Below are 12,436 nucleotides of genomic sequence, written 5' to 3'. Positions count from 1 at the left end.
CCCTCTGGGACCTGCTCTGGGTCCACCTCTGGTTCAGTCACACTGATGACTGAGGAGGGTCCGGGAGGCAGACAGTTATCTGCGTTCCGGGCACTCTGACTGCGAGTGACAGCAGCTACGTAGGCTGTCTCCCCGGGGATTTCTACCGACCCATCAGCCGACGCTGCTATGGGTTCTACCTCCCCATCCACCCCCATTACCTCAGGAGCATTGCTACTTATGGGCCAGTTACCTTCCTCGGTGGCACTGGTCAATTGCATGGCATCACCTTCCTCACGGTTCCCATGTATCTCCCCATTTCCTGTAGCACCGACACTTGCCCCTGCTAGGGGTTCCTCAGCCGTCTCACTCCGCAGAGCGACGTGGCTGAGCACTCCTGTACCTATGGACACATCAACTTTCACAGAAACATCATTATCAGATTCAGTTGGCACAGGTACAACATTTTCACCCTCGATCCTATGGAAAAAATGGTTATCAGATGCATCATTACAAGGTAAAGCATGGTCAGGTAACACATGCGATTTCCCATCATCATCATCATCATCAGGGTTAACGTTACCCTTATTAGCAGATTGGGGAGGGGTGTTAGGGACGTAGTATGCAACCAACCTCCCCAAAACAGTCCCCAACAAAACATCAGTGGTCAAATTATCAGACAGCCCCACTTCCTTCACCCCGCTCCCGGCACCCCAATCAATATAAACCCGGGCCATTGGCAAGGGACAGCTGATGCCCCCAATCCCAGTGACAGTTAGGGTTTTCCCCAGAATGATTTCTTCAGGGGCCGCCAGTTTGGGTCGGATGAGGGTTCGTTCAGCCCCGGTGTCTTTGAGGCCTGTAGCAACATGGCCTCCCACAGTGACGTGCTGTACGTTGTCACACACCCTCGCAGCCACACCACCCACCAAAAGAACTGCTGCATTAGGCCCTGGGGCCTTGGATGAGGGGTTCTTCTGCTTGTCTGGACAGTTGGGACTGATATGACCAGGCCGCCTGCAGTGGTAACACTGGCGAGGTTCGGTGGTAGGTCTGGTGCTGTTGGCCATGGGGACAGCACCTCTGGTGTGTTGGCAGGCAGGGGTATTGGCGTTGGTTGCAGGCTTACCCCCTCTCCAGCTGGTGGTGACTGGCTTCCGCACTTCCGATCTACGGTTGGCCTCATAGGCATCGGCAATCTGCGCTGCTTTCGTCACGTCTTTGGGTTCTCTGTCCATCACGAACTGTCGCACCTCAGCTGGGCAAAGATAGAAAAACTGGTCTTTGATCATCAGGTCTTCCAGCTGCTCAAAGGTGGTCACTGACAGTCCTTGGATCCACTGGTGAAAGTGGGTCCTGAGTCCATGCACCACATCACTGTAACTGTCGTGTGGGCCACGTTGGAGGGTCCGGAACTTTCTACGGTACACCTCGGGTGTAAGCTGGTACTTGGCTATCAGAGCCTGCTTGATGGCCTCATAGTCACCATCTTGTTCTTGAGGGAGGGCAGCAAACGCCTCCAGAGCTTTGCCTCTCAGCCCTGGTGTCAGGTATTAGGCCCATTCTTCTGTAGGCAGCCGGTACTGTCTGCAGGCTTTCTCAAAGGCCCGCAGAAAAGTGTCCAAGTCCCCATCCTTTTCCATAACAGGGAAGTGATCGGGCCGGGGCTTTGGTATCTGAGCGCTGCTGGGCTCACGGTCGGACTGGGACGACCCCTGCATTTGCAGTCGGGCTAACTGCAGCTGGTACTCCCGCTCCGCTTGGGCCTCTCGCTCGGCCCGCTGGGTCTCTCGCTTGGCTCGGGCCTCGGCCTCCTGCCGGTATTGCTGAATCAGCTGCCGACATCCCTCATGGTCGTCAGTGGGGAATTCTTTCAAGGCCAACAGCAGGTGGGGGTCCAATTCTACCTGGTTGCTTATCGGGCCAGCATTCAGTGGTTGGACCTCTGCTGCAGCACCATGTTCGCTTGTGCTGGCTTCTGCGGCCTCTGGGCTCTGAGAGTGGTCTAGAGCGGCTTCCCATTGCACCAGAACTGCGACCAGTTGGCTTTTGTTTTTGCCTGCAAAGTCAATGTGCTGTGACTTGCATAAGGCAACAAGGGTGTCTCTGGTCTGCTGCTCATAAAAGGTTTCTCCCAGTCCAACCATGGTTGCCAAATAAAAGATAGGACAGAAAAACAAAGATAAAGGGAGGGGATAATTACCAGTACACAATTGTCTCCGGACTAATAAATACTGAGTTCGTTCTCCAAACTTATTTGCGCAGCGTCCTCGCAAGAACTGTCTGCAAGTTTTTAGTGAGAGGAATGATTGCTCAAACCAGATCACTAATGCTCTAATATCCCACCGCCTTGCCACCAATTTGTCAGGATCCCCTGACCGCTGCCACCAATTTGTCACAATTCACACCTTGACCGTCACCCCTACGTCACGGATCGGGGTGACTTTAGGCCAACAGACGGCTATCACATGTGCAGGGGGCTTATCTTAGTTATCCCTCCACTGCTACAATGTGATAAAAGAAACACACACAAGGCTATTGACCTCTTAGGTTACAGCAGGGGCTTATTTGAGGTATCCCACTGCTCTTCAATATACCATGAACTGCAGGGATCTATGAATAATTCGCTTACAGTTCGACTTAAACCTTGCAGCTCTCTGGCACCCCCTTACTGTCAGGTCAGATTAGGTACTGCACCTAGGGTAATTAGTCACCAGAAAGGCTGCCTGCTATGTACTGGCTATAGGGCACGCTGCAGCGACGCGATAAACTACTCCCGCTCAGGCAGGAACAATAATTATCAACGCCGCAGTCGCTACAGCACCCAAAGGCCGGCACACGGTCAGCTGCCACCAGCTTCGATTAAACGGGTCCGAAGCTAACCCAACACAGTAGCGTAATTCCCTTCAAGAGACAGGGTACGTTTTAGAGCAGGAGAACGAATCTAGTATTTATTATACTCCATAAAGTTTAGGCAGTGCTTTATCAAAAATATTTTACAAAGATCTTACAAAAAGAGACAATTGCAAATATGTACAAGGTAATTATAAAAAAAACAGGGAATAACTGAGATATAACACTTACATGTGCTCAGAGCATTGCAGGCAACCTGGCTAGTGGAGTTCCCATACGTCCCAGTGCATTAGGACTTGCTCAGGGCTCTTCAGGTAAAAAACTGAACACCCTGCTGGAAGCCTGCCAGAAACTTATAACCTGCAGCCTGTGACATCACAGAACGGGCTGGCATATCCAGACCCTCCTCTCTCTTCAGTCTGAGTAATTCAACCTTAAATTTGTGTAATTTCTATAACTCCGCTACAAAACATGTCATAGTCATAACAAACCCAGCATTCATCTCGTATTAGCGTTGGCATTCTAATGAGATCAAATATGTCCTATTGGGGATGTATAATTACCGAGAAATCCAAAGTCTTTACCTGATGGAGTTAGAAGCTCATGTTTAGAGCGATGGATAGATACTCCGATGGACTTTAGCAATCTCTATTTAAGATTCTCTTAGCCCAAGTCATTGGCCCAATATCTTACAATAATGGAACAAAGGACTTCCAGGGTTTTTGGAGCCATTTTTCCAGTTCCAGCTAGAAGAGGTGGGAGGGGGCGAGTAACTTTCCTCAAGCCTGGAATTTATGGCACGGGTCATAAAACCCCCTTGTACCATACATTCAGAGACTCACAACGAAGCAAAGAGAACCAGAGAGAGAAGGGGGGTTTTTAGCCCCCGCATGCTAGCAAGAAAACTAACTTATGATATTTCATACCATATCGTGACAGTGACCTGTCAACGTGACATCACTGCTCTAGCCAAAGCACTGAGACAAGATGAAAAAAGGGTGGAAGAGAAGGTGATGCCGGTGCTGGAGTCAGGACGTTCATTGCCCATGGCTGCGCCGGTTCTGGGGTTTAGATTTGTTTGGGGATTGGACATGGAATTTGGATTTAGGTGGTCTGTTTTGGGGTCTGCATACTCGGCAACAGTTCTGAATCTACTAGTAGAATCCAGAGACCCGAGCTGAAAAAGGAGTTGAGGCTTATGAAGAAACAGCTATCCTGTGAAAGTGAAAAAGAGGGTGACACATACAGAAATATCGCTCCCGATGAGCCCAATAGTGTTCCCATATAGTAGGATACTGCTTTCATGCCCCCACACACAGTATGATGCCCACACAGTCTCCAGCACAGTATGATCCCCCCACACACAGTATGGTTTTCCACCAATACAGCATAATGCCCCCCAGCCCAATGTCATGAAGACCCCTTACAGCCACTGACACAATATGATGGCCCTACCAGGGGAGGACACTGACAGCAGATGGCCCCTGTGCAATCTCTCTACCATGACAAATTTACAAGGGGCCATAATATACCGTACATATATATACATGGAGACACCAATTGGTAACCCGACTGACCCTCGGAAGTGCAGGTTGATGTACCATGGGTGCACATGCGGATTGCTTTGTACCTGTGACACTGATTTGAAATCTATGCAAGAAAGTCACCACATTGGAATAGGAAATGTGGATTTCCCATTAAAAACTTTGGGAGTCGGATAATACAAGGTTTCTGTCTGGAATATGCACCAAAATTTGCACAAATACATACACAATACCATTCTATAGTATCGTCACACACATTACTCTGATATACGGTACACACAATACCAGTATATAGTGTTGTCATATACAGGGTAGGCCATTTATATGGATACACCTAAGTAAAATGGGAATGGTTGGTGATATCAACTTCCTGTTTGTGGCACATTGGTATATGGGAGGGGGAAAACTTTTCAAGATGGGTGGTGACCATGGCGGCCATTTTGAAGTTGGCCATTTTGCATTCAACTTTATTTTTTCCAATGGGAAGGGGGTCATGTAACACATCAAACTTATTGAGAATTTCACAAGAAAAACAATGGTGTGCTTGGTTTTAACATAACTTTAATCTTTCATGAGTTATTTACAAGTTTATGACCACTTATAAAATGTGTTCAAAGTGCTGCCCATTGTGTTGGATTGTCAATGCAACCCTCTTCTCCCACTCTTGACACGCTGATAGGAAGACAGCAGAAGAAATGCTAGTCTAAGGGGGTCAGATTCCTTGTAGGAATGCTGAGACCTGACACCCATAATGTGGTGGTGCACCATCTTGCTGGAAAAACTCAGGGAACGTGCCATCTTCAGTGCATAAAGAGGGCAACACATCATCATGTAGCAATTGCAGATATCCAGTGGCATTGAGGTTTCCATTGATGAAGAATGGCCCCACTATCTTTGTACCCCATATACCACACCATACCATCAATTATGGGTGTCAGGTCCGAGCATTCCTACATGAACAGTTTCCTGGAAAGTGGATTGGTCATCGTGGGCCAGTTGAATGACTACCAAGGTCTCCCGATCTGATCCCCTTATACTTTTATCTTTGGGGTCATCTGAAGGTAATAGTCTATGCTGTGTAGACACGAGATGTGCAGCATCTGAAACAACAGATACTGGAAGTCTGTGCTAGCATTTCTTCTGCAGTGTTGCTATCAGTGTCTCAAGAGTGGGAGAAGAGGGTTGCATTGACAATCCAACACAATGGGCAGCACTTTGAGCACATTTTATAAGTGGTCATAAACTTGTAAACAGTTCATGAAATAAGAAAGTTACGTTAAAACGAAGCACACCATTGTTTTTCTTGTGAAATTCTCAATAAGTTTGATGTGTCACATGACCCTCTTCCCATTAAAAAAAAATAAAGTTGGATCCAAAATGGCCAGTTTCAAAATGGCCGCCATGGTCACCACCCATCTTCAAAAGTTTCCCGCCTCCAATATACTAATGTGCCAGAAATAGGAAGTTGATTTCACCAACCATTCCCATTTTATTTAGGTGTATCCATATACTGTACATTACTTCCATATACTGGGATTCAATAAGTATCGCTTCTCCTTCTTACAGAGAGTGACATGTTAAGCATGTTGAGCTGATGAGACTTAAAGCCGCAATGCTCCTCTGGGAAATATGCAAATTGTCTCTTCAGAGAGGAAGGGGACTAGAACTCTAGTGCTACTTCCAATAGGTGGCACTAAAGTTCTAGTCCTCTTCCTCTCTGAAGAGACAATTTCCATATACTGTACACACAATACCATTATATAGTGTGCTCACATATATTACTCCTACATACTGTATACAAAATGCCGTTATATAGTGTACTCACATAAGTACATGTACTTATATACTTTACTAAAATATACTGTTCTTATGCAACACCATTATACAGTGTACTTACATATATTACTCCCATGTATTGTACACATAATATCGTTATATAGTTTACTCCCATACATTACTCCTACAGTGAAGGAAATAAGTAATTGATCCTTCTCTGATTTTGTAAGTTTTCCTACTGACAAAGACATGAACTGAAGATAATTTTAAAAGTAGGTTAATTTTAACATTGAGAGATAGAATATCAAAAATAAAATACAGAAAATCACTTATGGAGGGAGATGAAGCTTCGAGTTGCCAAGCGACAGCCTCCAAATCTTAATGATTTAGAGATGATCTGCAAAGAGGAGTGGACCAAAATTCCTCCTGACATGAGCAAACCTCATTATCAACTACAAAAACGTCTGACTGCTGTGCTTGTCAGCAAAGGTTTTGCCACCAAGTATTAAGTCTTGTTTGCCAGAGGGATCAAATACTTATTTCTCACTGCAAAATGCAAATAAATTTATATAATTTATACAATGTGATTTTCTGGATTCATTTTTTATATTCTTTCAATGTTAAAATTAACCTACCCTTAAAACTATAGACTGTTCATGTCTTGTCAGTGGGAAAACTTACAAAAACAACAAATGATGAAATAATTATTTCGTTCACTGTATATAATGCACACACATAATACTGTTATATAGTATCCTTACACACAATGCTACTATATACTATGCACACATAATACCGCTATATAGTGTACTCACACACATTACTCCTATATACTGTACACACAATACCATTACATAGAGTGACTCACATACATTACTATATACTCTACACATAAAATACTGTTATATAGTATCCTCACACACACATTACTCCTATATCCTGTACACATATAATACTGTTATATAGTGTACTCACATATATTACTCTTATATACTCTTCCCACGTAACACCATTATACAATGTACTCAAATACATTATTCCCATATATTGTACAAACAATAGTGTTATATAGTGTACTCCCATACATTACTCCTATATACTGTACACACAATACCGTTATATAGAGTACTCCCATACATTACTCCTATATACTGTACACACATAATACTGCACGAGACTGCTATGTCATCACAGGTCATTCTCGCAATGCATTACTGGGAACGGGAGCATCGCGAGCATCGGGAACACTGCGGGGGACGCCGGAAGTTGAGAATATCAAGATTTTTTATTTTTTTTATTATTTTTAACATTATATATTTTTACTATTGATGCTGCATAGGCAGCATCAATAGTAAAAAGAGAGAGCGAGAGAGGATTTCCCTGACTGGAAATTCTTCCATGCATGCTCAGTTTCAAAAGATGGAACCCGTCACTGGATTCCTGCTTTTGACACACAGGATCCGTCACTGCACGATTTTCCGACGTGCACAAAAAAACTTTCTATGTGCGTTGTCTCCACCCGACGGACAGCGATTTTACGACGGATCCAGCGCACGACAGATGAAACTGAAGGCCATCCGTCACAAGCCATCGCTAATACAAGTCTGAGAAAAAACGGATCCAGCAGAAACATTTGCTGGATCCGTTTTTTTCACAAAACGACGCATTGTGACGGAAAAAAGAAAGACGGAAGTGTGAAAGAAGCCTAACCCATGCACTTACCTGGGCTGCGTCTCATGTGGAGTGTCCTGGAACAGGAAGGCCCGCAGGGATGAGGGACATTTTTTTCTACCAAAGGCCATTTGAATATTTACACCATCCTTTGGGGGCCATATAAATTGCCCCCTAGCTCCCCCCATAAAGTACATCCTGACGCTGACACTGATGTCAGGACGCAATATGTCACTGCTCGCACCTCAGCGTTCAGTAGTGAATGCTGCATGCACGTGCTCAGAACAAGAAGAAATTAGTGGACTGGCGGCCATCAAAATACAGCTGCCGGCCCAAGCTCTGCAGTATCTGGGAGGGCCGGATAAAAGGTCATCGAGGGCCATAAACGGTCCACAGACAGGCCTGAGGTTCCGCATCCCAGGACAGACCACAGAACAGAAGACTGTGACTGGTGCTTCCTCCTCTCTTGACCTGATCTGCAGACCCTGAATTGGTGATTTCTTCCTACAACCTCTCCCCACCTGTCCTGACTGATTTCCTGCACACAGACTCACATAATAAACAGGAACCTAAACTATCCTAAACTAAGAAGCATGCCACCACATCCCCCACACAGGGTATGCTGCCCTCACAGCCCCCTACATAGTATGATGGCCCCTCACACAAAGTATAATGCTCCCACTGCTCCCCACACATTATCATGTCCATACAGGCCCCTCACACAGTATGATGGTCCCCACAGCTCCACACACAATATGATGCTCCCACAGTACATTACCCCAACACACAGTATAAAGCCCCCACAGTGGCCTCCATATAAGCATCCCACTTGCCTGCTTCTCAGTGAATGAGCTGCTCCCTGCTGCCCAGCCATGACCTGAAGGTCCTTCCGATCTCTACATGAACGGAATGATGTAGCATAGATCCAACGGTTCAACTGTGTCCGTGTCCTAAGGACAAAAAAGCAATTGAAGTTCCATCATACCCAAACCTCCCGGTGGTGACAGCTACTCAAATTTGGGACTGTCCGGCTGGATCTGGGACAGCTGGGAGGTACAGCGGCATTGCTATGGCAGCCAGTGGCCTACTGAAGGTCTCGATATTGGCCATGTATGTAAATTCTTGTAACTCCCATCTATAAAATACAAAAAAATAAAATTTTGGTTGCTCCCGCAGGATTAAGTGTCATACTGACAAAATATTAGAATCCAGGACGATGAAAGACAAAATAAAAAAATAAATTGCAGAATCATTTTTTTGGCCTTCGAAAAACATGGAGTAAAAAGAAAAATCAGAAAGTCATATGGACCCCAAAATGGGAATGATACATGTGAAGAGCAGCCCACCAAGACAGAGAGCATGAAATGTCGCTGGCCTGCACGCACGCACTACCTGTGATGCACACGCCTTGGGTCACCAGCTTGCACATACTACCTGTGATGCACACGCCTTGGGTCACCAGCCTGCACGTACTACCTGTGATGCACACACCTTGGGTCGCCGGCCCGCACGTACTACCTGTGATGCATACACCTTGGGTCGCTGGCCTACACATACTACCTGTGGTGCACACAACTTGGGTTGCCGGCTTGCACATACTACCTGTGATGCATATGCCTTGGGTCGCCGGCTTCACATACTACCTGTGAAGCACACGCTTAAGGTCGCAGGCCTACACATACTACCTGTAATGCACACGCCTTGGATCGCTTGCCTATGCAGCGCCCCAGAGTCCTGGTCGTTGCAGTAATGTCGCTCTTCCACCAGGGGGAGTGATGTTACGTCTGATGGTACTAAAGGAGTTCATCTGACCAGGTATCACAGTCACACACTACACTTCACACTCCAGTTCACCAGGGGGAGCAAAGGTTCTATCTACTAGGCCACTCCTCACACACGGGTAAAACTGGTGGGTTGGATAGGAAGTTAGTCAGAAGCTGCCTGGGTTAGACCCACAGAGGACCTGTCAGGCAGACAGGGGGAGAAGGAGGAACATCTGAGCTGCAGACAGAGGGTCCCTGTCAGGGGTGGGATCCTGACCGAGGCCAAGCACGAGATAGAACGTTACGGAGCTGCGCCTGCACCCCATTGCGGCAGCATCCTAAGAAAGGTCACGAAGCTAAGTATATTGTGGAGAGTGAGAAACGAAGTCACAGCACAAGGAGATAATACCGGGAGGAGTCCTGCCCCAAGATCGGCAGCCTCCTTCTGAGGCGCGTAGCTGGTGGCCGGAACACCGAGGGAGTAATAGGCTCTACGCATTACTTCAGAGACCGGCAGGACAGTTGATTCCAAGTTGGCTGCCCGACCTTAATACCTATGAAGACACGGAGGCAAATTGTGGGAGAGGGGTGTCTCTAGGGTCCCTATAAAATAGCTCCAGGCCTACCCCGTCATACGGGTTGTCCTATCCATATCATCTGGGGGACAGAGAGAGAGAGAACATCAGAAAGATCCACGAAAGTTGTGAGGACTATCCCGTGGTGCTCAGCAGGGAGGTACTACAACACACAGGCGCTAGTAGGAAGGCTACTGATTTCCACCTGGATAAGGGAACTCTGGATGTGCCTTCGGACCGGCTGGACTCAGCCTGCCCTGTGAACAGTACTCTGGACTGTGGACTCTGAAGTCTTCAGTAAAAGGTAAAGGGACTGCAACCTTTGTGTCCTCGTTATTCATTGCGCTTCACGACGTCCACCATCACCACCTACATTTCTGGGAAGCCCTGGGGACATACTTCACCTGTGGGAAGGTACACCATCTAGCTGCCATTCCATCACTCCAGCGGACCCCTAGCAGCGTCGGTCACCCTGACCGAATACCACAGGTGGTGTCACGAACACCGTGCAAACAACTACACCTTGGGCATTGGGCATTCTTTGCGTCTAGAGGAGAGAAGGTTTTTCCACCAACATAGAAGAGGATTCTTTACTGTTAGGGCAGTGAGAATCTGGAATTGCTTGCCTGAGGAGGTGGTGATGGCGAACTCAGTCGAGGGGTTCAAGAGAGGCCTGGATGTCTTCCTGGAGCAGAACAATATTGTATCATACAATTATTTGGTTCTGTAGAAGGACGTAGATCTGGGGATTTATTATGATGGAATATAGGCTGAACTGGATGGACAAATGTATTTTTTCGGCCTTACTAACTATGTTACTATGTTACCTTTAAGTGGACGCCCCTCAGAAGGGCCACGGACCGGGTCGGGCCGCCCTGACATCCCCAGAACCGAGAGAGATAGACGCGGTACCGAGTACCCCATTGCCCTTGCACGTGGGGGCGCTCCACCTACACATACTACCTATGATGCATATGCCTTGGGTCGCCGGCTTGCACATACTACCTGTGATGCACACGCCTTGGGTCGCCAGCCTACACGTACTACCTGTGATGCACATGCCTTTGGTCGCCTGCCTGCACGTACTACCTGTGATGCACACGCCTTGGGTCGCCGACCTGCACGTACTACCTGTGATACATACACCTTGGGTCGCAGACCTGCACATACTACCTGTGATGCATATGCCTTGGGTCGCCTGCCTACACGTACTACCTGTGATGCACACGCCTTGGGTCGCCAACCTGCACATACTACCTGTGATGCATACCCCTTGGGTCACCGGCCTGCATGTACTACCTGTGATGCATACGCCTTGGGTCGCTGGCCTGCACATACTACCTATGATGCACACGCCTTGGGTCGCCAGCCTACACGTACTACCTGTGATGCACATGCCTTGGGTCGCCGGCCTGCACATACTACCTGTGATGCATACAACTTGGGTTGCAGGCCTGCATGTACTACCTGTGATGCACATACCTTGGATTGCCGGCCTACACGTACTACCTTTAATGCATAGGCCTTGGGTCGCCAGCCTACACGTACTACCTGTGATGCACATGCCTTGGGTCGCCGGCCTGCACATACTACCTGTGATGCACATGCCTTGGGTCGCAGGCATGCACATACTACCTGTGATGCATACAACTTGGGTTGCAGGCCTGCATGTACTACCTGTGATGCACATACCTTGGATTGCCGGCCTACACGTACTACCTTTAATGCATAGGCCTTGGGTCGCCAGCCTACACGTACTACCTGTGATGCACATGCCTTGGGTCGCCGGCCTGCACGTACTACCTGTGATGCACACGACTTGGGTCGCAGGCATGCACGTACTACCTGTGATGCACACGCCTTTGGTCGCCTGCCTGCACGTACTACCTGTGATGCACACGCCTTTGGTCGCCTGCCTGCACGTACTACCTGTGATTCATACACCTTGGGTCACCGGCCTGCATGTACTACCTGTGATGCATATGCCTTGGGTCACTGGCCTGCCCTGCACATACTACCTGTGATGCACACGCCTTGGGTCGCCAGCCTACATGTACTACCTGTGAGGCACATGCCTTGGGTCGCCGGCCTGCACATACTACCTGTGATGCATACGACTTGGGTCACAGGCCTGCATGTACTACCTGTGATGTACACACCTTGGATCGCCGGCCTACACGTACTACCTATGATGCATACGCCTTGGGTCGCAGACCTGCATGTACTACCTGTGATGCACATGCCTTGGGTCGCCGGCATACACGTATTACCTGTG

The sequence above is a fragment of the Ranitomeya variabilis genome, chromosome 2 (assembly GCF_051348905.1).
Source record: "Ranitomeya variabilis isolate aRanVar5 chromosome 2, aRanVar5.hap1, whole genome shotgun sequence".
Lineage (NCBI taxonomy): Eukaryota > Metazoa > Chordata > Amphibia > Anura > Dendrobatidae > Ranitomeya > Ranitomeya variabilis.
This window is presented reverse-complemented; position numbering follows the sequence as displayed.